This window comes from Lontra canadensis, unplaced genomic scaffold, assembly GCF_010015895.1.
Source record: "Lontra canadensis isolate GAN:19392208 unplaced genomic scaffold, GSC_riverotter_1.0 scaffold52, whole genome shotgun sequence".
NCBI lineage: Eukaryota > Metazoa > Chordata > Mammalia > Carnivora > Mustelidae > Lontra > Lontra canadensis.
Genome location: NW_022631046.1, coordinates 7073279 through 7101095, shown reverse-complemented (window position 1 = coordinate 7101095; position 27817 = coordinate 7073279). Strand labels below are relative to the sequence as shown.

The following is a 27817-nucleotide window of genomic DNA, read 5'->3' as shown; positions in this document are numbered from 1 at the left end:
TAAAATCAATAACCTAATAAAAATATAAAATATTTCCATGACTCTAGAAATTGCACACCCGTCTAGTAAAATCTTGTCTCTACAGGCAACCACTGTTCTGATCTCTATCAACATAGATTAATTTTTACTGTTTGTGAATTTCATAGAAATGAAGTCATGATTTTTTCATGTTTGGCTTCTTTCTTCAATATAATATGTTTGAGATTAATTTACATAGTTTACATATATCACTAACTCATACTCATCCTATTTTTATTTCTGCATTATTACTCTATTTTATAAATATAAAACAGAAGCCATTAAAAATCTTTCCATACTTAACATTACTTTCCATATTTCCCCAGTAACATATGCACCACACTTTGAGGATCATTGTTATACTGCCTCTCTTTGGACCACTCTTCTGGTCCAGATATTCTGGACAATATCCAGAAATGTCACACATGGAAAGAACAGTAGAGGTTATTTGTTGCTAGTAACCATATTGAGTTTTAAGGAAAATACAGAGACAAGTGGAACATGGTGTCTCAAGGCACTTGCCTACCATGGGAAAACAAACATGTAAGTAATCACTTTCAAGTGATGACAAAAAGCAGAAGTAAAGAAACCATTTTGTGCAAGCACAGAAGTGATGAATTCTGGCTGTGCATGGAGTACGGTGCAGGAAATCTGGGAATAGGTAGTCGGATGTGACCTAAGCTTTGAAAGAAGGCTAGGCTGGGGCACCTGGGTGGCTCAGTGGGTTGAGGGTGAGACTCTTGATTTTGGCTCAGGTCATGATCTCAGGGTCATGAGATTGAGAACCGTGCTGGGCTCTGTGCTGGGCGTGGAGCCTGATTAAGATTCTTTTTGTTCCTCATCTTCTGCCCCTCCCTCCCCTCTGGGCACAGGGCAGGCGCGCGCGCCTACGCGCGCACAAACTCTCTCTCTCAAATAAATAAATAAATAAATAAAATCTTTAAAAAAAGAAAGAAAGAAAGAAAGAAAGAGGGCCGTGCTAGCTACAAGAGGTACATGAGGAACACATAGTTCAGGCTGAAGGAAGCACTTTACAAAGCCACAAAGGTTTGACTGTCTCTGCTCTTCATCCAACTGATGGAGCAAGAACTCTTGGGGATTGTCTTTGGCTCCTCCTCCCTCTCGCTTTTTTGACATTTGTCACCAAATCCTATTGATAACACTTTTAAAGTCTCTTAAACATCTACCCTCTTCTGTTCTCAGTGCAACTTCCTCAGCTGCAGCCCACCGTTATCCTGTTTTTCTCTTCAACAAATCACTGCAACCAACTTCTCACTGGTTTGTCTACTTCAGGTCAGTCTGAATTCTAACTGTTCCTAAACACTGCCACTAAAACGGTCTTTGCCAGACCCCAAACTGATAGGTCAGTAACTGTGCTATTTCCCTGCTTCAAGTATTGATTATAGTTTACATTCCTCCCCTCATTCCTCAAGGCCCTTCAACTTCTTCAATACCCTCATGCTCTGAGTCTCCATGTGTTTTACTCATAATACACAATTTTGCCCCCTAAATATGCCTTACTTTTTTCCTGACTCTGCATCTCTATTGAAATTACCAATCCCAGTCTTCAGGGTTCTTTCCCTTCTCTCTGCTTAATTGATCCTCTGAGGCCAAATTCAATGTTACTTCCTTCTGCGAAGCTTTTCTCAACCCCCACTCCTGTCAAAATTAATCACTCTTTAGACATTGCTTTTGCCATGTAGACCATGCTCTGTATCACAGTGATTTATATTTATCCCCATTCTTCCACTGGACTGTAACTTTCCTGGAAAAAAAAAGGCCATGTTTTTGGTTACTGTTGGCCTAGCAGAGTGCCCGTTCCATTTCTGGCTCTCATTAATATTGTATAAAGTCATTCTCTTTTACTTATAAGGTACACTGTTTTCTAAAGCAAACTTTAATAAAATTTAAACTATCCTTGTCATGACATATAGTTTGACATAGTGCTGAAAGACACTGAACATGGCTAATTATATGATGAGTTATAAAAATGAGTTCCTAGCATGCCCCAGCAGGTAACTAGTTTATCATTTGGGAGATTCGTAGCCTTGACTTACTTGTAGACATGTGGAATTTTTTTTTTCCTTTTTGCTACACCTATTTTTAAAAATGTTTTCCTTTGTAACTTGAGGGAAGCATGCCATACTTAAGAATAAATTATCTGACTCAGGCAAAAATACAAGATTAGGCTAAAGATATTTTCAGCATGCAGAAATAGGACACGTTGAGGTCTTGGGAACTGTACATTAAATTGGGGTGGGGATATACTGAATAGACTAAAAAATAATGTCTTATGATTGAATGCATATTAGTATCTGGTCATAGGAAGTGTTCAGCCTGGACTAAGATTCTCATTATAGCTTAACTGAAATAATGAACTGAACGTTGAATTAGGAATAGGTGAGTAAATCATCATGTTCCCAGTTTTAGCCAGATTCATTCAGCTCCTAGGAGATTCTTTTTCTTTATCATTAAGAGAAAACAATAATTGAACATTATATATATGAACAATGAGACTAATAATAAAATCATTAGCTTTCTCAGTCATATGACTTCATGCTCTGAGTGATGCTCTGTTGCAACTTGAGATGTGAAATGTATGAAATATTTAAATGAGCATTGAAACGGACATCAGATCAAGGTTTGTGCCTTGACAGATAACAATTTTAAAACTTTTTTTCCATATTCATGTTATTAAGAAATTCTTCCAGAGTTTTCATGTATGCCTTCAAAACCTTCTCCCCATTCCTTCTCCCAGACTTCACAAGTCACATACCACAGCAGACATGAATCAATATAGAAGGTATATTTAATTCCATGGGAGGAATATGTATACATATTCAGAGTATACATCTTCAGTCACTTAAAGTTACTTTGAATAAATAAATACTTAAAGACACAGAAACATACCTGCAAAGATGCTCTATTCAAAATTCAGAATTTCTTTCAGAAAAAATTTGTTTTTTAACAGTAGCAAAAGGATAGTTTCCTTTTTATGTTTTATTTTATTTTTTAAATTTTTTAAATATGTGGGTTTTGTTTTTTGTTTTAAAGATTTTATTTATTTATTTGAGAGAGAGAGTACAAGCAAGGGGAGCAGAAGGCAGAGGGAGAAACAGGCTCCCCACCTAACAGGAAGCCCAATGCAGGGCTTGCCATCCCGGCACTCTGGGATCATATCCTCAGCTGAAGGCAGACGCTTAACCAACTGAGCCACCCAGACGTCCCATAGTTTACTTTTTAGAATAAAGGTATAAATTGTGAGAGAAAGACAAATAATGTATGATCTCACTTATATGGGGAATCTAACCAACAAAAAAACAAAACAAAAAAAGTCCATAAGAACCAGTAACTCAACAGATACAGAGAACAGATTGGTGGTTGCCAAAGGCAGAGGGGTGGGAGATGGGCAAAATGGGTTAAAGGGGTCAAAAGATACAAACTTCCAGTTATAAAATAAGTAAGTCCTGGGGATGTAATGTACAGTGTGGCATGGTGACCACAGTTAACACTATTGTATTGGCTTTTTGGAAGTTGGTAAGACAGTAGATCTTAAAGGTTCTCATGACAAGAAAAAAAATTTTTAACGGTGTGGTGATGGACATTAATTAATTATGGCTTTCATTTCACAATATATACAAATATCAAATCATCCTGTATATCTGAAACTAATATAATGTTACATGTCCATTTATCTCAATTTTTTAAAAAAGTATAAATAGTAGAAGTATTTCAGATAACACAACCAGGGTATATATACATATGCGAAAAGGAATTACATGGTAATCCATTATGTGTACAAGAATGTTTATAAAATGATGTTCTTAGAAGTATTTTCTATCCTAATTTTTCAGAAATTTCTCATATGAAAATGCAATTAAATTTTTCTTCCTTAGTTACTGGCATTAGGACCAAAACATAGATGAAAACCTTATATCAAAAATAACAAAGATAAACAATGAGTTTTTGAAGGGGAATGCTTAATCTCTTTGGTTTGGTTTCTGAAATGACAGCTATGTAAATTAAACTAATTTTTTGGAAAGAATATACATTAATGTATAACATGGGAAGTAAATAAATGGCAAGGAAAATTTTGCTTTAAAAGTTAAATTACACTGTGTGTAAATGGAAGCCAGGAGGTGTTATTTCTAAAAAACCTATCAGATAAAGACCACTTAAAGGGATTAGGAATTTTGTTCTGAGAAAATGAACTCTAAAGAGAGAAAGAAAAGCTTCAAATATTCAAAGGCTTCTCAGGAAAAGGACCAAGAGTACTCATACTGGTTCCCCATTATCCCTGCTGACTTGAGGACATGCTGCAAATCCAGGAGAAACCAAGCCTGGGGGAGGATGAGGGAGTGACCAGGAAGGTGGCTGAGGGCTGCAGAATCACATCAGGAGTATGAATGATGGCCTAGCCCTCTATTTCATTGTTTCTGCAGAGTCTTATTAACAGCAGTGATGGTAATAATAACAGGATGGTAATTACATCATTCTTTTAAGTACTTTACAGACCATGTGTATTTTAAAATAAATGTACCATGACAATAAGGCTGCAGCCATTCTTAGATTATTTTTCTTAGTCATGCAAAAATATTTTACCTACAAACACAAATATATTTTTATATAAAAAGAAAGATACCAACATAACTGGAATGATCCACAGTCTTTGAAACAGAGGTATGATTTCAGAAAATATATTGAAACAGGTATTAATTGAGTCTCACAAATAAGTTGAGATTTTAATTGGCTCCCTTATTGTTCAAATGAAATTAAAAATCTGAGCAGTTCTTTCAATCCTTTATCATCTCTCTCTGTCCTGTCATGCTCTTCAGAACTGTTCTTTTGCTGAGCCATACTCCCTTCCAAGTGAGACTGATACATGAAGGTGAATACATTAGTGACTGAATTTTGTTTGAGAAAATACAAGAAGAGTTACTAAAGAAATATATATACATATGTATGTAATATATATAAAATAATATATATGTACTTAATAAATAATAAACATTTTTAATGAAACTGGAAGTTACATAAATATATAAATAATCTTTCAGAGCAAATATGCAACAATGGGAATGATAATGAAATTATTTACAATACTGAGCTCATAGATTTTTCTATAAACAGAAGTATACAGGATATCTTTTAGGGGAATATCACATTTATTGCCAATTGATTTCTCCAGAGAGTTACTCAGTTCTTAGTTTATATCAAAAGAAAAGCTTTAAAGCTTACATTATTTTTTGATAAGGGCTTTGTAGTTGCTCATGGCAAGGTCCTATCCAATTTTGCAATCATGTCCTCACTGGAGAGTGATTGCTAATTGTATAAATATATATTGATACATTTATTAAAATTCATTTGTATTTGATTTATCTTTACCTCTATCTTACTGCCCCTCTCCCTGGCCTACAAGAAATCAGCAGGTTTTTTTCTTCCTTTCCTTCTTTTTTTCTTTAATACTTTGGTATGGAATTACATTTTCAAAATCATTTTTTAAAATTTTATGTTTTACTATAGGTGAATACTCTGCTGCATGGTCCAGGACATTCAGTGAAGAACAAGATATGGTCAAGGAACACATTATGGGAGGTTGGCTATGAAGGATGGTTATAGAAGGTTGGTTATGAAGGATGGTTATGATATGCACACACGTACACACTTGACCATAATACAATGGTCATTTTAAAATAATACATTTTAAACAATATGTTTAAAATGGCATAAGGAAAGTGCTCTAAGAGTTAGATGAGGTAGCATTTATTTTTATAGGGGTGGTAAGAAAAGGTTTCATGAAGAAGGTTATATCTGAGTTCAGCCTTGAAATATGGATAATCTGTCAAAATGAAATTATAAGAGGGAGAAACCTTTAGGTTTAGTGAGATTTTTTTTCTAGCTTTATAATTTCAGTTTTCATCTTCAGCCATATGGTCCATTGCAAATAAATTTTTGCGTGTGGTGCAAAGTTTATTTTTCCATATATTTATCTAGTCATTTAGAACAACTTGCTGAATAGAGTTTCTCATATACTTTATATTGTCTTTGTTTCCTTATCAAAAATCAACTGATCTTGTACATGTGGGTCTACTTCACAATCTCATGCTCTTCCACTGATCTACTGGTCAATCCTTACAAAAATACCATTTTACTATGTTGATTACTATTGTTTGGTAGGAAATTTTGAAATCAGGTAGTTTTTGTCCTATTATTTTGCTTTTCATTTTTTAGATAGCTTTTGATATTCTAAATCTTTTCTATTTTCATATAACTTTTAGAGTCATCCTATTAATATCTATAAAAAGCATCAGAATTTATACTTACTTAGTAGGCAAAGATTTCTTAAAGAGATGCCACCAAAAAAAATACTCCACAAAGCATTACCATTAAAAGAAAAAAATATGAAAAATTGGACTTTGTCTAATGAAAAATTTCTGCTAATCATAAGATGTGCTAAGAAAATAAAAAGGTAAAATTCAGATTGAAGAAAATATTTCTAATACATACATTGATAAAAGATTTGTATCTAGAATATATAAAGAGCAACTACAAATCAATAAAAGGACATAAACCCAATGAAATTGGAAAAAAAAACTTGAAGGGTATTTTACAAAATAAAATCTACAAATTGTTAAGAAGCACATGGAAGGTGGTAAACATTATGAGTTGTCAGGGAATTGCACATTAAATCACACTGAGTTACCACTTCACAACAATTAGATGAAATTAATTGGATGAAATTAAAAAGACTTACAATAGCAGGTATGAGACAATGTGGAGAAAATAGAACTCCCAGACATTGATGGTGGGTGTGTAAAGTGACAAAACCATTTGGAAACACTGTGTAAAAATCTCTTCTAAAGAAAGCATATGCACATCATAGAACCCCAAATTCTTTTCTTGGATTTTTATACAAAAGAAATGAAATCATGTTTCCACAAAGAGACTTGTAAGTGAATATTCATGGCAACTTTATTCATAATAGTCTCAAACTGAAAACAGCCCAAATGTTCAAAAACAGGAAAGTGAATAAACAAACTGTGGTATATTCACAGCTTGGTATTCTACTCAGCAATAAAAAAGGAATCAATCATTGGCACATAAAAAACCAGGGATGAATTCTATAAGCATTATGTTTAGCTAAAGAAACTAGACCCCCCAAAAGTATATTATATATGATTCTATTTATAGAGAATTCAAGAAAAGGCAAAACTAATCTATGTTGATAGAAATCAGAACAGCATTTGCCTGTGGCTGGGGTGGGAGTTGGTTGGAAAGGAGCAAAGGGAACTTTTTGGGTACTGGAAATATTTTGTATCTTGATTTGTGTGGTATGGGTTTCATGAGTGTAGACATTTATCAAAATTGATCAAACTGCATGAGCAAGCTCTTTTCATTTTAATGTATATAAATTATATCTTAATAAAAAAAGATATATTCAATAAAGCAGTAAGACACAAAAAGCTGGAGGAAAGCCAAATATGCAAGTGCTTTCATAGCTGGATGGGGAGCAGGGATGAATAAGAGATGTGGTCTAAGGCCATCAATGTTGGCTGAAGGGTTGGGATATTTCTTTATTTGTAATTGTGTTACCGAAGATGGTTTTTGAGGGAGGAAGTAAGATGATTAGCGCTATGTTTTAGGGTGATTCATCTTGCTCAGGTGAGAGGAGGAAGGAATGTGGTGTTGCTATGGATGAGATATAAACATCTGATGGGGAGACTAGGCATTATGAGGGCAGCAAGAGGAACAAAAACAAGAAAGGAGGTAATAACTTTGAAAGATTATCACAAAGAGAAAATTCACAAGATTTAATAACAGAATTAATATAGGGAAAGAGATTAAGGGGCAAATCTTTAGGGCCCAGCACAGTGCCAGGCAAATAGCAGATGCTCTATACATATTTGTTTAAAAAAAAGAAGAAGAAGAAATGAATAAGGGAAGTGATAGTCTGAGAAATTCAGATGAGTTTGGTATTATGAATAGAAATAGGAAATAAGAAGTTGGCTAGAGGAAATGAGGGCCTGTGGATTTACGTTAGACATGTTTTAAGGAAGGTGTCTGCTGGACATAGAGATGAAAATGCAGAGTAGACAGTAGGAACCATCAGCTTGAACATCTGGAAAGAGGTCATGGTTGGATATAGAGATTTTAGGACGATTAACGTAGAGGAAATCGGTGAATTACGTAAATAGAAGAGATCATCGAGGAACATCATAGAAAGAGGACTGAGAGTAGAAGCTTGGTGAGGTGGGAGTGGGGTTAGGGCAGAATATTGGAGAAATAAAGGCAACAGAACCAGAGTTGTCAGGGAAATAAGAGGAGGGCAATCTTAGGAGGTCTAAGGGAGACAAACGGCATCCAAGTGATTGGTGGTCAAATCTCACAAACCAGTAAGAAAAGAGAGACCAGATGATTAACAAATATAAGAGACACCAATGACCAACAATTATATGAACATATGTTTTACCTCCTTATTCATTTAAAAGATATAATAGAGAAACCATTTTCACTTCTCATATTAGCAAAGATTTAGAAAAAAAAAATATATCACATTCACTCAACCTTGTATTGGTAGCACAACCTTGTAGAAATGAAGGGGCAAATGCATACTAGATTTCCCAGAGAGTGGACACTGGCTTTGCCTAATGCAACAAAATGTCCAGGTGTTACAGCCTTCCTCTTGATGGAGAAGTCACTCTTGACTCCCCTCTTTCTAGTCCCCTTCCACACATTCTATCAGCATGCTTTATAGATTTTACCCCTAAAGACATTCCCAATCCATCCACCTGTCTAGAGCTCTGCTATTACTCCTTTGGTCCAAGCCATCAACCTCTGGTCTTCTGTCCTGGCAATGATTCTTGTCTCAAATTCCTGCAACCTGCCTATCCTCTGCACCACAACCAGAGACTTTTTATTAACAAATTATATTATGTCAACTTTCTGCTTAAAATTCTGCAATAACTTTTAATTGGGCTTAGAATAAATCCCAGACCTCAAGGTTGACATCATCTGGCTCCTGCCTACTTCTCCAGTATTTATATGTTTGTTTGTTTTTTTTCCCCCAATATTTGCTTTTTTTGAGGGGGGGAGTATTTTTTTTTTTTTTTTTTTTTGGCCTGGTCCTAACTTAAAAAACAAGTGCTCTTAACCACCATTTTGGGGTAGAGGATGCTACAGTTTCCTCTGCTACCCGCAGGTTGGTTTTTGCAGGTTTATGTTATGGCAAACTGTCCTGACCAGTTGTCACCAGATGGACCAACATCTTTTGTTTGGAATTCTGAAAATTTTGCAATCTTTAGTCAATTCCCTTGTGCTCATCCAGATACCTACTTGAGAGATTTCCTTACCCAAATGACTCTGCTTTCAGAGAAGCCACTATTTTGTCAATTTTGAAATTTAGAACAAGCCCTAATTCTAGGCCTCTGCTTGATGTTCGTGGAACACCTCAAGCTAAATTTATATTTTCATGACTTTGCTTCCTTTTCTGGACTCTGTCTCGTCTCCAAATTGTTAGTGGTTTTCGCTGTTCTCATTTGAGTGGCCACATGATTATGGGAACCTACAAGCTGGGAAAAGAACTAGTTATTAAGATGGGGCAAGTAGAGTTCCGAACAACTTATTAACTGCTGGGTGTGGCCCGCATGAACCTGGCAAGCTCAGACTCATAGCGCTTCTCCCTGAATTTACCCTGGGGAAGAGGCTTAGCTAGCAGTTCTTTAGAGAGCCCAAGATTTGGTGCCAGGTGTTTTCCTTGTAAAACAGCTGACCAGCTTCACTTAGTGTAGTCAGAGTCTTGGGTTGCCTCCCACAAGGAGAAACTGGTGACCCATTTCAGCCAGTACTGCAGAAAACTTTCCTTGAGACCTAAAATGGTTTGGTGAGAATAAGAAAAATACCTACTGATTGAGTTTTGGAGTTTTTTGTTTTGTTTTGTTTTGTATGTGGTAAAGTATACATAACAAAATTTATAATTTAAATCATTTTAAAGTGTGTAATTCAGGGGCATGGAGTACATCCACCACTATCTAATTCCAGAATATTCTCATTCCCCATACCCATCAGGAGTCACCCCTTATTTCTCCCCCCCTGCAGCCTCTGGAAACCACAAATCTGTTTCTGTATCCAAGGATTTGTCTATTTTAGAGATATTTGTCTAGAATAGTCTAAGGATTTGTCTATTCTAGACATATTTCAAATAAAGGAAATCATACAATCTGCAGCCTTTTGTGTCTGTTTTTTCCACTTAGCATGTTTTTAAGCTTTGTCTACATTGTAGTGTGTACTTTAACGATTTTACTTATTTATTTGACAGAGATCAAAGTAGGCAGAGAGGCAGGCAGAGAGAGGGGGAGTGGGAAGCAGGCTCCCTGCTGAGCAGAGAGCCTGATGCGGGTCTTGATCCCAGGACCCTGAAATCATGACCTGAGCAGAAGGCAGAGGCTTTAACCCACTGAGCCACACAGGCGCCCCTGTAGTGTGTGTTTTAGTACTTCACTCCTTTTTGTGGCTGAATAATATCCTGTTGTATGGGTATAGCTCATTTGATGCACCCACTCTTCTGTTGATGGACATTTGGGTTGTTTCCAGCTTTAGGCTATTGTGAGTGGTGTTGCTATGATATTTGTGTACAAGTATTTATTTGAATACCTGTTTTTAACTCTTTTGGGTATGCCTAGGAGTGGAACTGCTAGATTATAGGGTAATTCTATGTTTACCTTATTGAGGAACTGCCAAACCATCTTCCACAGTGGCTAAACAATTTTGCATTCCCACTAGTAACTTATGAGGATGAGTTCTGGAGAATTTTTGGAGTGTTTTGTAAAGGTGTCTGTGCTATAAGTGAATCATTAAATGGCATTTGGGTGGTGACAAAAAACCAAAAAAACAAAAACTGGATTCATGGGTTTTTTTGTTTTGTTTTTAAAGATTTATTTATTTATTTGACAGACATCACAAGTAGGCAGAGAGGCAGGCAGAGAGAGAGGAGGAAGCAGGCTCCCTGCTGAGCAGAGAGCCCGATGCGGGGATCGATCCCAGGACCCTGGGATCTTAACCTGAGCTGAAGGCAGAGGCTTTAACCCATTGAGCCACCCAGGTGCCCCTGGATTCATATTTTTAAAATGAGATGAATTTCTCTCTTCCTTCTTTAAATTCTCCCTCGCCTAGGGATGAGAATGGACTATGGTGACTAATCCTGAGCTGGGTCGCAGGAAATTCTGAAAGCTGCTTGTCGGGGCTCCCACATGTAAGATTACACATGGAATGTTTGAAATCATCACAGCTTAGCCATGCAGAAGTGCAAATTTACCTATTCTGCTCCTGAGCTCAACTTAGCTCTGCTGTCCCTATTTCTGCAGGTGTGAAAAGCCTCCTAATCTTGCCACTGAAAAGCAATATCGTCTCTTCTGGTTTGAACAGTGACAAGTAATTAAAACTTATTAATTCCATCCAGGATTTAAATTCATCAATTTAAAGGTCAAACTGCCTACTAGGGCTATTCTGGGCCTGGATCTCCTCACTGTTTCCCTCCATCTCAGGAAGTGAGAAACATCATGACATTGGGGGAGATGTGTTTGGTTCACATATCCTTTTCAGTTTCCTACTACTTGGTTTTTTGACATGAACTTTGCTCTTGATCTATCTGTTGGAACTACACTGGCAAGGCCTTGGGAATGTACCAGAATCTTCTACTGATATCCACAGCCTTACCCATGCCCTGTGGTACAAAATATGGACCCACCGAACATTCTTTTCTCAGACCCTAGCCCTCCCTCAAGCCCCTAGATTACTCAGCATTTAATCACTCTCTTAGGCCTGTAGCCTGTGGGTGATGTGGATCTATACTTATCCATCATACCATAGTATTTTTCAGAAGGTGTGTTCCTTGGTCCAATGCAGTGTTATATGAGAAATCCATACGGGTCACTGGAACTCTCTAAGACCTTAAACAATGGTGTTGATTGAGGCCCTGTGGATAAGTCAAACTCACTCCTCAAATGTGTTATGAAGTCAAAATAAATCTTTGTTCCTTTCAGGATAGAGGGGGTGCAATGGAGGCAACTTATACCAGTAATGAATTGTTGGTATCCTTGAGATATATTCCGTTATAAGGGGACACATTAGTCAATGTTGCTGGTAGGTTCGATATTTAGCAGCAGCCTTGATGAGTAGAAACCCATGACTGTGGGGCCATGTATAACTTCTTTTCCTCCCACCATCTTCTACATTTACAAACCCATTATGCCAGCACTGGGATAGCTGATGACAGAGGCTAACCAATGTCAGCTGGCCAAATCATTTTCTCTATTTGTTGCTTAGTACCTCTTCCTTGGAAGATACTGTATGGTGGTGAAAAGATGTAATTCAGGTACAAAGATCTCTCTTCAAGCCTGAAAGCCTACCCACATAGTTCAGCTCTAGACCGTTGTCCCTGATTTTCTAATATTTTTTCTTCTACATGTTTGATTAATCAGCTGAAGTATTTGTTGAGTCCATGCACATTTAACATTAGGACACTTCTTTTTCCACATAAACAAGATCAGGTACCTTGCCCAAAGATCTGCCCACTGGGGGAATTTCACCTAATAGACTTCATCTTCAGGACTATCACTGAATAGGGATGCATTATGGCCAAAGTCCATTTTTGGCTCTGCCCATGTAGTGACCCACATTCAAGGTCAGGAGATAGCCCTTCTGTGAACCAAACTCAACTTTCTTCCTTCTCCATCAGCTTGTTACTAATAAGATCACGATGGGTGACATGCCCACCTCTTTGTGCCTCACATTTGCACCTCTGGCCATGCTTTGGCTTTGATCCCGATATTTCATTTTCAGCTATGATTGATCACTTCTTGGTCTGCCCAGTTTGGTGTGTTGGGCAGAACCCTGCTTCCATGGGGAACTTTTGGATTCACGGTCACTTTGTGCCTTGTAGTCACAAACTTAGTTTTTGCCAGGGAAAAGTAGCACATTTAAGTGGGTTTGGAAAGGTGTATGATTTTCTGCTACTAATGATATTGCCTTGTTTCAGAACTCTAAAGGTGCTTCTTCTATTTTAGCTTACCTTAAACTTCACAATGTGCCTTTTTTTACCTTTAATGCATCTACTAACTTGGGGTCTGCTAAGTCAAATGGCCCAAATGGCAAGACCCCCTGTCCTAAAGCCATTTCCTGCTGTGGCCCTCACTCAATTCTGGCAGTGTCTCATATCACATGGTTTAGGGGTCAGAGGAATATTCAGATATAGGCGGCTTCTAAAAGTGGGACCTGAACTTAATTGTGGTGGGTCTGCTCAGTTGAGAGCAATTTTCAGTAAGGTTGAAAGCCACAAGCTGTCAGCTGGTAGCACCCTCAACATCTGAGAGTAAAATCCCTTCTATCCCCAAAAGGGATTTTGGCAGCAGAGAACAGAGTCCACTATCATTCAGATCAATGAGGCTAACAGCTAACTTATCAATAGCCAGAATGAAAGTCATAAACAGTGGGATAATACCCCAAAAGTGCTGGAAAAAAAATTGCCAAACTATTCTATAGCCATCCATTATGTTTCATGAATGAATGTGAAATAAAAATGTTTTCAAGCAAAAACAGAAAAAGAAAGAAAAAAGAGAATTTTCCCCCAGCAACTGAGACAATTAACTCTAAAAAATGTATTTCTGGCAAAAGGAAAATGGTCTGAGATGAATACAAAAAGAAACAAAGAAGAAAGAATATGATTAATATGTGGGTAAATCCAAGTGAATATTGGCTATATAAAATAAAAATAATAATGTCTTGTGGGTTTTATTTAAAACCCCTAGAATTATTGCTAATACATGAATTATATGTAACACTTAGAAATATAATTTGACAGTTCTTAGAGAAGCCAAGAGTAACATGGGCATAAATTTAGGCAAAAATCATGCTTTAGACACATATAGTGCTTCCTCTTCAAGAAAACAAAAATAAAAACAGAGCACAGAACTACCAAATAACATGAAAATAAACATCTTTAAATATGGACCATTCCATACAATTTCACATCTCAACATGTGGTTTTGTGGTAGTTATTTAATAACAGATGCTAAAAAAATAAATAAGACACCATGGTTAAACTGCACTTTTTTCTTTTTTTTTTCTTCCCTAAAGAGATAATTCTCAACCACTTGTCTAGTATATATTGATTGAAAATCATTTGGAAATTACTCCATCTGTCAATGAAATGCAAACACCTCTGGAGTGAAATCAAACAGCTGTTTAAATGCTCAGAGCTTCACTAACAAAGAAATCTTCTTCCTTAACACTGGCTCTGTTTACATTATTCCAAAGCAATGACTCATTCAGGGTAAAATCCAGTATTCCAGGTTGTGTAAACACAACCATTATTTATAAGGAGATTTATAAAAAGACCTAAGACAACTGCTTCCTAGTTGAAGAATTGCTGAGTAGTTGTAGGAGTTAGTTAGACTCCTGTATGTAGGGTGTGTGTGTATGTGTGTGTGTGTGTGTGTGTGTGTGTATTTGGTGAATTCAGAATTATTTGTACTTACGACCCACACTTGAAATTCCCAACTGCTCTGGCTCCCTTTATTGCACAAAACCAACTAACAAGCTTGGAATGAACAGAAGTTTTATAAGCAGTCATAGAACTTATAATTCAAAAGAGCCCATTTATACCATACAAAAATTAGCAAATAGTTTTCATTTAAACTAAGACATACCTTTGTCATTTTTTCTTAGTTACCTTCTCATCAACTAAGGAGGAAATTGAGTAGCATGTAGACTCTGGATTGTGATGGCTTGGGTTTGAATACCAGCTCCATCAGTAGCTGTCTACATGGAACTGGGCAAGGTACTTGTTCTCCTTAAGCCTGTCTCCACACCTGTCATATGGCAAAAATAACATACCTCACACAACAGTTGTGAAGACTAAAATAATACAGATTTTGTAAAAATAAATTTGTAGGAATTACAAAAAAATGTAAGTCAGTTGATGCAATGCTTGTCACACAGCACTTAATACAAGCTACCTATTATTTTACATCATGAAGCATTTTGCTGGGTTTAATATTGATGACCCTCAATTAGTTAATATTCAGGTCTTGAATTTAAGCTTTTGGAAATGAATGATTATTCACAGAGATCTTCTAGAAATGAAAACTTCTGCCAGTCACTAAGCTTCATTCGGTTAACAACTAAGTAATTCAATAGTCCATTATTTTTAATCACTCAGGACTATACAGTTAATGTACACCTGCAGGAAGCCTGGGAGGCTAAGCTGTTTAAAACCAGCCACTTCATGGTAGTTAGGTGACACATTTAAACTGGGTATGGAGAAGCCTTTAATAAAGGACTGCTTAAAAAGTTGTGGGCAGGGTTTGGGGGTTAAAAGTGATAATCGAGTACCTGGAGTTAATAAACACGGAAGTCACTTCTCCTAAGCCTGAATGGGCAGGGGGAGGGCGTGGCTTCAGGAACCTGAGGTGGAGAGCTGAGAGGACCTCAGGCTTTAGAGGTAGCTAATGCTGTGATCTGGATAAATACCTCAACCTCACTGTCTTCTGGTCTTTCCAACCCCCTCCCAGCACTTACGTGAGAAGCCTGCAGTCAAGGGAGCCTGCTGATCAAGTGCAAGCAGGTCAGTCTTCTACACTTAGGAGTGGATTTGGGAAAGCAAACAAAGCGGCCGGCATCACGGTTCCTTAGTCTTCCCATAGCTGATGAAGGACCTGTTAAAATCAACTTCGAATACGGTGCAAGCCCAGACTGTCCCTGTTCAACTAGATGGCAGAGTCCTGCACCTGCTAGGCACATTTTCAGCCGCTGGAATGCACGCAAAGTGGCCCCACGAGGACAATCTTAGCTTCACTGCAGGTCGTTTCTACGCAGACCGGTTAGACTTCCGCCAAGCAAAAATACCGTTAGGTTTTGTGAACTCCAAACCATTTAGTTCTCAAATTAGAACAATGTGACCCAAAGCTAGGGATTTCCTGTTCAGGTCGGAGAAGCCGGACCGTAGACCCACAGTGAGCAAATCAATAAACAAACGATAACCAAATTTGGCGGGGGTCACACACCTAGCTTATGCCACCTCGTCTTAACGAAAGACCTGCTGTCGTACAGTAACAGCTTTTTTTCCCTAAAAAGTGAAAATCCCCTTCAGATTTCTTTTAGTCACTGAAAACAGCTACCCACGCAGCTCGGTCTTAAAAGCGCTGAGGCGCGAGGCAAACTTTCAGAAAGCGGGAAGGCAGCGGCGGGGAAACGCCCTTCGCTTTACGACAGTTTCATTTCCGGAAGGTTTCTGAGGAACGCTCTGCTTTGGGAGCGCAGGACTCACCTGTGCTGTTTTACGACCTCCAGCCCCCGGGAGATTTCGAAATGCCCCGCAGCCCCGCCCAGTTTTTTGAGACTCTGTGAGAACCGTTAAGATCCTCCAAGCTTCTTGTCCCTCAGAAACTGTGTGAGGTAATGATGTTTGTTGTTACTCAGCAATGAACAAGTCCTACTGCAAAATACGTTTTGTGGAAGGCCGGGGACATTCACTGAAAACCGAGCAAGGGGTAGTCTTAAACGGCATGAATATGAAATATAGGAGAAAGGAAGCAGAGGCAGCTGGGGAGCATAGGCTTAGCTGACACGGAAGCTAGAGTAAGGCATAACTCTGAGTATACGCTTAAGTAAAATACAGCTATTAACAGAGAGAAAGGAGCTGTCATTTCCTGAGCATTTACTCTGTATATTATTTATCCTTAGCACGAATTCTGTGGTTCTCTGCCCCGCCATTTATCGAAGCATTGTCAACTTTATTTTATAGGGGAAGACCCTCAGGGTGAAAAGGAGAAAGACCTGCTCAAAATCACACATGTAGGGCGCCTGGGTGGCTCAGTTGGTTAAGGCTGCCTTCGGCTCAGGTCATGATCTTGGAGTCAGGGGATGGAGTCCCGCATCGGGCTCCCTGCTCAGCGGGGAGTCTGCTTCTCCCTCTGACCCTCCCCCCTCTTGTGAGCTATCTTTCATTCTCTCTTTCTTTCAAATAAAAAATAAATAAGTAGATGATTACTACTAGAGTAGAGTTCAGATTAGAACCTAAGCCAGGCTGATTCCAGGGTTCTCTTTCTTCTGTGCCTCTGCGTGCTGGAATAAAGGAAAGGAATATTGAACAGGGGTGGGGGGTCATATGGGGAGTTTAAGTAAGTTTAAAAAAAAATCTATCAGGGGAAAATACTTCAGTCTTCTGGGAGAGGGGAGAGGGGGTTAGAAATTGCCTGTGGTGAAATCAAAACAAAATGCAGCAAAAACATATGGCTGATTAAAGGAGAAAGCTGGCCTTGCTAGAGAACAGAAGATATTTGGGGTATAATAGAGCTTAGAGTGAAGGAAGCCCCATCTGTAGTCCTCTCTTCAAGGCCAGATCTAAATATGCAGAATATGGGTGGCTCTACTTTTTTGCAGATTAATTCTCCTCACCCACCCCAAAGGGATACACCAGGGGAAAAAAGCACAACATCCATTAACATGTAAACAGATGAACACCCTGAAACAACCCTCCCTGAATCAGGGCAGAGAGAGAGGAGTGCAGATTCTGGAAAGTCCTCTAGCAGGAGAGTGTAAAAAGATAAAGGAACATTTTGCCAAGAATGTACCACTTGGTGCCATCATTTTCTATTTCTGAGTGTTTGGTAATACTGTCCCCTGATATAAAACCCACACTGAGTAAAATTTTAGGGAGGAAATATTCTTTTACAAGGGGTGGCAGAAGATGATGTTGTAGGAGATAGATTTAGGGATCTTAGGTTTGAGAGTAAATGTTTAAGCTATGTGATGTCATGGGTGAAGTAGTTAAATAGGAGTCTCAGAACAAAGTCTACTAGAATAGAGGTGGAGTATGACATAGGAAGGGTCATGACCCCACATTTGGCCCAAAGGCTAATCTGTTTCAGATCCCAGTAGAAGTGGAATATCAGCCCTATCCCACCAGAGTGGCAGATCAGTTTTTCTCACTTCAGAGGAGCAGAAAGTATAGGGAGAAAAAACAGAACATACTTCTTAGAGAGATACAATACACACTCTCACAGAGCCCAGCCATTCTTGCTGTAATTTGTAAGCTCGGGCACTCAGCAATTTTGCTTAACAAATTGTTTGGCCTTGGTGATTCTACGTTAACCTGAGAAAGCAGAGTCCAAGACTTTTTTTTAAGGTAGTTTACTTAAAGATGTCATCTCTGGGGGTCATGACTGAAGACTGGGATAAGTGGTATGGGGAAGAAGGGATTGCTAGAATAAGGATGCATCTTTGAGTTGGTCATAACTGTGGGCAACTGAGGCTTGGTCCCAATGAGGCACTCTTAGGGTCCTGTAGAATACATGCCTGAATGGTCAGTAGGAGGGGCAGAAAAGCAGGCATTTAGCCACTATCTTCAACTCTGCCTTGATCTAAGGATTATCACCTAGGATGCCAGTCTTCCAGGTTTATGCATGCATTGGTACCAACCAGGTTTCCATAGACATCTAATATCACGTGTCAGGGAAGTCATAGGGCAGGAAATAAGAGAATTGGATATAGCTAAGGCAGGGTGCTGACAGGTTTTACCTGCCCAAAGTTGATTGTGGTAGCCATGGAGAGAATAAAATATTTGAGATGAAGTTCAAAAAGCACTCGATACAAATAGCATCTTAAAAATTTGCTTTAACAAAGATGAAAAATTTTAAAACAATACAGAAGCTTTAGGTCAAGGAAACACCATCCTGCATATAGAACGGGGATGCAGGATACACAAAATACCAAGCAGAATATGAAAAGAGACATATTTTAATGGAAGCATTTTTAAAATTATTATTGTCAGAATTTTACTAAATCTTTAGGGATGAAAGTGAAATTCTAAAAAAGGAAATCTTTCATTGTGCACCTTCTATTTGCCAGTTACCTTATATACATAGTACTCACGTTTCCCACAAGCACATGAAGGAGGTATTATCATCTCCATTTTTAAAGAAGAGAAAATTGAGCCCAAATGAGCTGAGTTTCTTAAGTTCTTATAATCAGAAACAGGCAGAATCAGGATTTCAATCCAGACATGTTTGGTTTTAAAGTTCTGTCCTTTCCCCTACACCTAAAACCTTGTCAGAGGCATTCTTCTGGTCTTCCTGGAAATCATACCAGATCCACAGCACCTTACCTTCTTATGTAATAACCTGCGGAGTAGGGAGAGCCATCTGTTTCAAGAGCAACATATTTGAGTCCATAAGCAAATAGGTTGGCAGAGAACAGAAGTATTGTGACATTGCCATTTGGCATTCCTGACTTATTCTGCATTTATAAAATAGAAATACATGGTCCAACATGTTGATTTCACAAGCTTATCATTATCATTCATTCTGAAATAAGCATAGTCAGGGACATTATGTACAAAATGAAGGATCCTTGTTTTGGAGGATGATGTCAGGCAGAAGTTTTTAACTCCTGTCTCTTAAAGCACTAGCTTAGAGTGACTTTGTGAAATATACTTCAATATTGAGGCTAATGAAGGAGGAAAAAAACTAAGGGAGAAAAACATGAGATTTATTTTAAGAGCATCAGATTGCAAGATTACTTAAAAGGTAATACAAAGCACTGGTTCCAAAACAAGGCTGATCATCCAAATTCACCTAAAGAAGTCTAAATATATATAGATACCTGCACCCAACTTCAGGCAGAATATCTAGGAGTGAGACTCAGGAATGTGTGTATTAAAAATACCCTGTGGTTATTCTGATGGTCAGCCTCATTTTATAGCCACTACTTAAAAGAGTTTGTAAGCTAATATATAAGAAGTCTGCTTTTGTATTTTAAATTTGTATGTGTAATCTTGAAGAGCCAGCTTATAATTTTTCTTTAGTATGAATCCTGAATGCTCAAAAACAGTTCAGATATTCAGTAGACTTTCTTCTGGTCAGTAGCCATTTAGAAATCCATTCACTGTTAATAAGTCAATGAGTAGAGACAAAGCAAAACAAATGCCAGTCAGTTTATCTAATACCTGGCACATTGTACAATGGGAAAATTTTGGAAAATGGTAACAGAGTAAGCTAAAAGAAAGTATAGGGCAGATATAATAAAGGGAAGAGCAAAAACACGAACATTTGATGGGGAAGACCAACAAAACAAAATTTTGATTCTTTGGAAGAACTGAAAATTCTATCTAAAGTTTGAGTAAGAGAAGAGAGAATGGGGGCGCCTGGGTTCCTCAGCGGGTTAAGCCTCTGCCTTCGGCTTGGGACATGGTCTCAGGGTCCTGGGATCGAGCCCCACATTGGGCTCTCTGCTCAGCGGGGAGCCTGCTTCCTCCTCTCTCTCTGCCTGCCTCTCTGCCTACTTGTGATCTCTGTCTGTCAAATAAATAAATAGATGAAATCTTAAAAAAAAAAAAAAAGAAAAGTGCTATAAGTGAAAACCATGTAACTAAAGATGTAGCAAAATAACAAATGTAATAAAAATATGTGCAACTCTATCTCAATAAGTTGAGAAACTTTTAATAGGTATCTAATGGAAAAATATAATGATAAAAACTGACACATAAATACATAGAAACAGGAATGGTCCTAAGAAATCAATGAAATCGACACAGTAATGAAAAATGTTCTATACACAAAAATGACTTAAAAACTCTAGGTTCAAACCCTAAAAAAAAAAAAAAAAAAAAAAAAAAAGAGGAAAATCCTTGTTGTTTGCTTGTTTTGATTTTTGTGTTCTTTATCTCTGTAAACATTTAATACATACCTGTTCTATATTTTTTACCTGTAATTCTGGTATCAACAGTCTTTAAAGGGGCAGATGTCCATAACTATTATTTATTGGGTACTTGGTGTCCTTCGGTTTTGAACTTGTTTGATTTTAATAGGTGTGATGCTCATGCACCTAAATTAAAGTATCTCTGTCCACAGAGGATCTGCTTTCATTTCTACTTCTGCTTTTACAAGTAGCTAGGAAACACTTACTGACTTGGGACGATTTCTGAGTGAAGGTTTTATGCTCAGCGTTAAGAGTATCAGACTTGGCTTCATCACCAGTATGCTGGCCTCAGGCTTAGTCTCCCATTTGTGGTGTTAGAGGATCCATGCTTAGGGCAAGCTGCCTCACTCGCCTCCCAGCTGCTCTAGTCTGGGCTTCCCCCTAGTTCTGTCCTAGCAAAACTGTTTTTGGAGCAAGTCACAAAGGTCTCTCTTCACATTGAAAATCAATAATCTGACATAATATGTCCTGAGTGAAGTTTAGTTGTGAATGTGGGGAGCAGAGAGAAGGGCTTCGGGATAGAGAGAAGGCTCAAACCTATGGTTAAGCGTTATTTCTTAAGCTGAGTGGTGGGTACAGGAGGCTTGCTTTATTTACTTAGTTTACTAGTATTATTATTTAAGAATATGTATATATTTGTATATGTGTCATTTATTTTATGAGAAGTTAAAAAACAAACAGCAGTTCCACTAAAATCTCTCTGCAACATTTTAAGAGAACTGACAAATCAGCAGCAAAATTGGGCACATGTCTACACCAACTGAAAACAGTGCCCTTTAGCAGAGACATAAGTGCTGAGAGAACATTACTGGCCCAACAGGAGAAATGCCCAGATTGAGCTGGGTAAAAGGAGAGAAATGGTAAACTGACATATGGTAGCCCTGCGGGTTTGTTCATGGAGTACTTCTCCATGACTCCTGCAGACTCTCATATGAATTTGAGAGGAAGTTGGGGTGAAGTTATCACAGATAGAGTGGGAATAGGTCAGAGAAAGACTGTGTATTGTGAATCTACAGTCCACCTCGGCTTTGGGTTCATGGGTTATGCAAATTGCTTGTGAATAATAGCCCCAATTCCCCTCTGGTCTTGAGAGCAATCTTAAAATCTTTGCTTTCATGTAGTGTCGACTTCAGTTGTCTTTTCTCTTGTGTTTCAATTTTATATACTTCTCTTTGGTTGCCCAGTAACATACCATGGAGAACCAATTTACAAAATGGAGCCATGGTACTTAGAAACACTAATTCCACTCTTGTGGGGAACAATTTATTCCCAGGGTGTGGTTTTTTCACCATAGGGTCAGACCCATTGAGATAGCAGCATAGCAAAGATATCTGTAAAATTCTTATCTATGGGTCAGGATATTAAAGTGCCATGTAATTGCAGCTCCTGTTTAGAAATATTAATAAGTATTGCATTGAAAACCAACCTAGTAGTAAATGAGAAAACAGCAAGCCAGGAAGGTTTGTATAATTTCACTCAATTCTGTGTTCTACCCAATTTACAAGGCAAAAAATAAATTATGTTTGAAAATCAGTCATGCAAGGTTTCTGGCCACTTTTCATAAGAATGGATTATCTGTCACAGTTCTCTGAAGCTTTAACCCCGTGTGACATGGTAACATTTTAGGACAGTGCTGTGAGGCATTAGCCAGTCAGGCATGATGTGAGGGGACCCCAGGGCTACCCACATCAAAATATTAAACATTACCTACTCTCTTCCTGTTATCTCTGAAAGTTGGATTCACCACCCAAGTATCTTCTGGAATTGAAAGCGTTTTTTTGTCTTTGTTGTTTGCTTTTCAGTATTCTGTTCTTTTTTGTTATCAATGAAGAATGTGGAGTTTAAAACCAGAAGGGAGTGTTTTCTGATTGAGTATCACTTGCTGTTAACATGTGGTAGACAATCTAATTCTGAAGGACTTCGCTGCATGAAAGAGTAATCATAGCAGCAGTGGTAGTTGCTATTGTTACTTGAATTGAGATACAAACTGTGTAAACTGAAACAGTGTTCAGTGTTCAACTCAGTACTTTTTACATGTGTGTATGCCCACATAACCACCACCCAGGGGCTCCTTCCTGTCCCTTCTCAGTCAATACCCAGCTCTGTCTTCCCTCCCACACACACCAAAAAGGTAAAAACTATTCTGACTTATCACCACAGCTTGGTTTTTCCTGTTCTAGAACTTTTTATAAATAGAATCATTCAGTATGTACTCTGGTGTCTGGCTTTTTCAGCTTCAAATTATATTGATGGGATTCATTCATGTTGTTATAGTTATCAGGAGCTTGTTCTTCTTCATTGCTTATAGTCTTCTATGGATATACCACAGTGTATCTGTTCTACTGTTGGTAGACATTTAGGTTGCTTCTAGTTTTTGATTATTATAAATAAAGCTGCTGTGAACACTTCTGTATATGTAACTTGGTGGACTTACATGCTTCTTTCTCTTAGACATGTACTAAGGAGTAGAACTGCTGTACCATAGGGTATGCATATGTTTAGCTATAATAGAAGATGTCCAAAGTGTTTACTGGGAGGGTACTTTTGATAGGAGGTGCACTAACAGTTTTCTGCCTCTCTGTATCCATTTTCTGTTATTCTCTGTTCTACTCTGTGCTCTGAATCATCTTAGTTCCCAGTTTCCTTATATTGTGGCTCACGGTTGGATTCAGCCAATGGAGGGCCCAGTGGCTGATTACAGATAGAGGAGTGGGAGAGAGAATTGGACACCCCCTCTTCCAAGGCTCCAACTCTCATTGGTTCCATGGATATCATCCTTCTCCCCTCCTCTTTAGGCTCAACAGGTGATTATGGATACCTGTTGTTGCTAGTTCCTGGGCACTTCTCCATCTAATATGGTTCCGTTAGCCCTACTCACGTCCCTGAAAAAGTAATTATTCTATAAAAATCTAAAACTTTTGGGGGCGCCTGGGTGGCTCAGTGGGTTAAAGCCTCTGCCTTCGGCTTAGGTCATGATCCCCGGGTCATTGGGCTCTCTGCTCAGCAGGGAGCCTGCTTCCCTTCCTCTCTCTGTGTGACTCTCTGCCTACTTGTGATCTGTCTGTCAAATAAATAAATAAAATCTTTAAAATTAATCTAAAACTTTTGAGTATGTTGTCTTTTGCCATAGAGATTTTGACTGATAGAGGAAGAAATAAAGGACATGTTGAGAGAAATCAGAATGTGTTGGAACACATAGGGGTTTTGGCTTAATATGAAAGAATTGACACAGGAAAGAGATTGTATTGAAAGTTGTTCAGGGCAACTCATGTCAATAGATTTACTGGGTGTAGACTGGAACTCAGAACAAAATAAAGATAAATTTCCTATCCTCAAGTAGTTTTGTTGACAAGTAGACCTTAACTTTGATCCTGGCTGCACATGACTCTACTAAACTTCATTTTTTTTCCCATCTATAATGTATAAATAATGATTTTATCTGTTTTAGGTTGGCCAGTAGTTCAACCAAAGTACACCTCTGAAATAGTCAGATAGTGGAAGAAAATCAAGCTAATCACACAGTAAAGATGAAATAGAAGTTTTATGATTTCATTAAAGGAATTCATCTAGCAGTGGTGGGGTTACCTAGGAGGAATTCCTCAACTTCTTGGAATATTGGAAAGAAAGTCCCATATATTCTGTAACTTCAGGGAGGCTACAGCGATCAACTAAGGATAGCGAGGCTTGCTTCACGGGTGGCACTCTAGAAGAGTGATTAAGACAAGGCAAATGCTTGGGAATCAGTTCTGAGTAGGAATTTAGATTTTATCCCTTATTGACTGTATCCCCTTGATCTAGAGATTAAAATGTCTTAGTTCTGTCCACTGTAAAATGGGGATAATCATTCTTATACCTATTACAGTTACTGTTATTAATCTGTTCTCCCCCCCCCCACAAAAAGACATGTAAACATAGTCACTCATATCCCAGCTAAATGCAGGTATAATCTGTCAGGAAATTCAAAGTTGGAAAACAAAGCGGGTGCTACTGGTTAACACTGCTGTGAGGGTAATACTGAGAGTGGGTATGTTGAGGGCAGGGAGTGAGATGCCTGGGAAGATAAGGCACCAAAGTTAAATACACATGAAGTCTGGGAATGCTGGTGCCGAGGATGTGTATTTTGAATTAGATTCTGACTTTGGGATGAAAATTAGAATCTGCTATGCAAGCGGAAGATCTGAGAGGCAGAATATTAAAGTTTGTAACTGTAGTAAATCAATCTGAAGGGGTTTTTTGTTTTGTTTTATTTTTATGTTTTTGAACAACAGTTATTTGTGTAAGTTCTCTTTTTTGCAAGTCCAGCACTCTTATTTCTTATGTCTTCATGTCCATCTTCGAGATATGAAGTCAAATCAACCAATCTCCTGGTCTCTCTCTGTCTCTCTGTGTATATGTCTTTCTTATACACGAACACACACACACACACAGAGGCTGACATATTCTCAGTAACCATATATTTAAAGCAATTCCTGACATTAATTAGGAAGAATATAAGCAAGGACATACAAAAGGGTTTTTGAGAAAACAAATTCTAGTTTGTTTGTGGGCATGCATGCCAAAGCACAAAAGTTTTCGAAGGCAGCTAAGGCTCTGGGCAAATTCTGATAACACTGAAGGACGAGGAAATAGTCAAGGAAGCAAACAATGTACTTCTGGCATCCCGCTGGTGATTCAGAAAATTCTGATTCAAAAACAAGAATTATTTTCAAAGGTCTTTTGACAGAGCCGACAGCTCCTCAGCTGTCAGCCACTCTCCAGAGACCCTAATGAGCTCTTCTTTGTCAGGTCTTTCTGTCTAAACAAGAAATTGCTAGTCTGTGTATCTGCCACCCCACAGAGAATGCACCTTCCTTTGCTTATGCATAGTATAAATTATTATTTAATGCAAACACTTGTTCAGGTTGATCAGTAAGTTGTTTCTGTCAGCCTGTATCAATGTGATCTTTAATGTGTCAGTGACTTAACAGCACAGTATGTGTGTAAACAGGTGGTCAGAAAGTGTTTTTCTATTGATAACCTAATAGGTATTCCTAAAGAAGTTGCTGCCCTTACCCTTGGGACTCATTCTTGAGGCTCTTGTAAATGGTTAGAATAACCTTATTTTTCAGAATAGCAGCAGATCATAATAAGGGGCAATAAAGATGACATCCAAGAGAAATAATTCTTCTTTAAGTATATTTAATGTCCTTCTCTACAATACTCAAGATCCTTGCCTAATTCTACATAAAGAGACTACCATTTCAAGTTTAGAATTCAGAAACCCCTTTGTAACTTGGCTTTTGTTAGTAGATGACACAGTACCATTTCCTAAAATAACATTTTTTGCTGATTTCTTCATGTTCTTAAAAAAATTCTGTATTGGTTCTCTCTCTGTCCTTCATGTTAAATAGTGTTTTCCCATTTTTTGTTTAAAATTCTCCCTCAATATAATGTGGAAAGTCAAGAGGATCGACCCTGGAGTAGTTCAAACCTGGTTGTGAGTTCTGGCCAAATTCTTCTTGGCCCTCTTTTCCTATATCAATCACCTCTCTATTAGCTGGTGTGTCTTTGCTGTATTTGGAATTATCTCTTACTTTACTGAGTGAAATTTTCTTCTTTTTGATTAAAATTTCTCCAGATACCTCAGTTCTCTTAGTAATTTGCCCCATATTTTTGAGGAGAGAAGCTATCCACTTAGTAAAAAAGAAATGAAAACAATTAAAATAACAATAAAAATCAAACACATATGTTCTTCAAAGCTTATTTCTATAACCAAAGCAATGAAAAGAGAAAAAGAAGGAAGAAATAACAAAATGAATCAGTGTCTACATTTCATAACCTCAAGATTGGCTTCTGATATGGCCAAGTAACCTCTTATTCTTATAGATAATAATTATAACTTCAAACAAAATTTTTTAAAAAAGATACAGCATTGATGAGTGACAAAGAATGAAGAAAATTCTACCCATTCTAAGTAGAAGTTGATACTTGGCTTGATGGAATGGCATGTGTGAGTATCTTATTTTAACAGGTGGCACCACTCCTTCTGGCCTGAGAAATGAGAAGACAAAGGTGAGAGAGAGCATAACTGCTGGGCAAGTAAAGAAGGAATCCAGAAGAGGAGAGAGTCAGAGATGAGAAGCTCCAAATTCGTATGTAAATTCTGCCCAAGTCTTAGACTGACTCCTGGACCATACCTTTGTGGATCAGACTTAAAGTAGTCCAAGTGCAGATAAAATAAAACAACATATATTTTAGTTGCCACTCAAAAGATAGATTTTTCAGCTTGAGAGCACCAAAATTAATTGCTTGCTAAAATGAGAACAACAGAAATTGTTCTTGGATCATCCACTATGTTCAGTACACAATTAAAAATTACTTGATGTTTATGGATCTGGGAAATTATGAGCTGGTCTTAAGAGAAAAGATAATCAACCAAGATCAACCCAAGGAATAACTAGCAGACTAAGGAATTTAAAGCAACTAATGAAACTAAGCACAATAAAATAAAGGAAAATATATTCACAAGAAGAGAAAACAGAAAACTCAGGAGAGAAATTGAAACTATATCAAAGAACCATATGTAAATTCTATAACTAAAAACTTCAATTCTGAAATTTAATACGTTGGATAGGCTAAGAGGAGAATAGAGAAGACAGAGAAATAAATTAGTAAACTGTAATATATGTTATCTGATCTGAGGAACAATTAAAAAAATAGTATCCTGAGGGCCTGTGGAACAATATAAAAAGGTATAGCATATGTGTAATTGATGATATAGTAGAAGGAAGAAAGAATTAGGCAGTGAACATGTCCTAAGAACTAATGAAAACATTTCACCAACTTGGTAAAAAAAAAAAAATTCAGATGTAAGGAGCTCAGTGAATCCAAAAAAGGCAAATGCAAAGAAAACCACACCCATGCACGTCATAGGCAAACTGCCAGAAAATCCAAGTGGGGACGAAAGCCCCGAAGGAGGCTAGAGAGCACATTATATATAGTGGAACAATGATCAAATTCTACTTATTTCTAAACAAGAACTGTGAAATCCAGAAGACAGTATAACAAT

The 27817-nt window shown here is 37.8% G+C and overlaps 2 long non-coding RNA genes across 2 annotated transcripts; one reads left to right on the top strand and one right to left on the bottom strand.

Moving 5' to 3' along the window:
• Positions 1–1093: 1093 nt before the first annotated feature.
• Positions 1094–15653, bottom strand: LOC116877472. Its single transcript, XR_004384651.1, has 3 exons — positions 15592–15653; positions 14721–14882; positions 1094–1783 (listed from the first exon to the last, which is right to left on the bottom strand). It is a non-coding gene; the product is annotated as an uncharacterized LOC116877472 (long non-coding RNA).
• On the top strand, positions 5557–27610 carry LOC116877473. The gene is made up of 2 exons (XR_004384652.1): positions 5557–5640; positions 26780–27610. It is a non-coding gene; the product is annotated as an uncharacterized LOC116877473 (long non-coding RNA).
• The last annotated feature ends 207 nt before the right edge of the window (positions 27611–27817 follow it).